Raw genomic sequence first — 2,396 nt, forward strand, 5'->3', positions numbered from 1 at the left:
TTTTTGAGCAATAAAAGTGAGCATCAATCGAGCACTTCCTCCCGGTGGATAAACGTAAAAAAATTCTCCAGGGAGCAAGCGATGTTTGAGCGCATTCATTTTGAGCAAATTGCATTTCATGCAAAATTCTATTCTCAGCAGTAACATCAATATTTTCAACACTTTTAAAGCTAAAAAAGAAAATAAAAAATGCAATAAATATTTTTAAAAGTTTTCCAGAACTAATAGCAAATTAAGTAAAACAGTATGCTTATGTGCACCCCGTTAAAGTCATATTTGAAATTCATTATCGCGGAATTTAAAAACGTTAGAATGTGTCTTGAGCGTTGGCGCTTGTCGGTTCGCCATAAAATTATTATCGATCTCCCTTCGCGTCCTCGCGTGCAACGTCACTGACCTATGCAAAGTGCGCCTTGCATGCGCACGTTTGCTCCGAAGGCCTTTCATGGACGGAATGGCTGATAAGGATGCGATTCTCTCTTAAGATATTTATTAAGTACTTATTACTATAGGCAAATATAGATGCACGCAGTATATAACTTACAAACAAAAATTTACGCACTGATCATCGACTTTTAATTTGCGATAATGATATCATTTTAATAATAATGTGTGAGAAAGAAATTGTCAAAATATTTAAAATGTCCGCTAGAGAATATTTCTCGCTGTATTATTTAATTATTAGGATCAGGAAGCTTAACATAAACAAAATAATGAATGTCAAAAAAAAATTACTACTAAAAAAAATTTACTAACAAGAAGATAGTTATAAAAGATACTGAAAGAAACTCAATGAAAGAATAATTTTAAATTAAGAAAAATATGGTTTTAAAGGCACTTACAATTTTTTTCACCTCAATGAAAGAATAATTTTAAATTAAGGAAAAAATGATTTTAAAGGCACTTACAATTTTTTTCACAATACAAGGAAGCATTGGTATTGCAATTTCGTTGAAGCGAGATGTTCCGCCATGATGACGGTAGTTTAAAACTGAGAGCATCAAGACGAGATTGCACTGCGTGCATCTACGCAAGTCGCGCGAGCATGTCGCGTTAATCACGTTAAATGTTAATTAAGTCACACAGCCGCACGGTTCGCGGAGACGTAATACGCATTCACGAGTCACTCTAAATTTACGATACTATATTATAATTATACAAGTAATTAGAGCGATACTCACAGTCTCAATTCAAAAACATAATTACGTTGTTATAATGGAAATATTGCTTTTTTTATTTTATATGTAACTAATTTGCAGTGGAAAATAATCACACGTTATAAATTTATAAGCTTTGATTAAGATTATCATTAATATTTAATCATTCGATTCATGACTCGACATTTAATGATTCAGAGATTATTATGAAATAAAATAATTATGAGTGATTATTCTATGCGAGGCTGTGGTTATTCATGGAATACCAATCAACTGTGAATATCGCTTTTAGAAATTCTTTAAAATACAGAAAATTCGCGCGAGCATTTATATATAAGAAAGACAAAGTGGCGATGAACGATCTCTCTCATTTGATCGTTCTCTACTCCATTATGCATTTACAATATCTCAAAAAATCCTTTTGTAAAAACGTGAAAAATCTTACGAAATACTCCAATGTACAATCGCAAAATAGGAAATACTGGCCACGTCATATTTCATTCATATGCACTTCGCCACATCCTATTTCCATTTTTCCTGCTCACTTAAACCAGAATCGTGTAAAGTTCCGGTAAAACAATTTTTTTTCATAAAAACAATTACTATATCACAAAACTTGTTCCAACAATTTCACAGCGGAACTTTAAATCGTGTTTTTCTTTAAACGTACAAACATTTTCATTTAGAAATATTTTTCGTTTTAAGATCTGCCTCTCGACAAAGTCGAGAACAATTTTACGCGTATCTCCTTATGTTGTGTGCTCGAAATTTATAATCTTAAAACGAGCTCTCACGAGCTTTTGTTCTAAGCTGCGCCGCTTCTGGGCTCGGTGTCATCGCCGGATTATCGTACGCATAATCGAGAGTGGTGTCTTCACTGGCGTATCGCCGTGACAGAGGGGTACTCGTGGTATTCGGTGTAGTGCTATTCCCGTTACTATTGCTACTACTATTCTCGGTGATCTTGGGTTCTGGTTCAACTGTTGCACTTATGCTCGGTATAGTCAATTTGAGATCATTTTGTTTATTCACAGCGGCCTCGACGTCGTCTTTATTCTTATTCGCCACCTGCGAAATTTAGATCAAAGTACTTGCAATTGCCTCGCGTAAAAAAGACTTTAATAAATTTGTTAAGATAAACATTCATAGCTTTAGAAAATTGAGATTAAAGGATATAAAAATAATTTTCATTTTTTTTTTTAATAAAAAACATATTTTAATTCAATTTAATTTGTTATT

The sequence above is a fragment of the Formica exsecta genome, unplaced genomic scaffold, assembly GCF_003651465.1.
Source record: "Formica exsecta isolate Colony F162 unplaced genomic scaffold, ASM365146v1 scaffold62, whole genome shotgun sequence".
Taxonomy (NCBI): Eukaryota; Metazoa; Arthropoda; class Insecta; order Hymenoptera; family Formicidae; genus Formica; species Formica exsecta.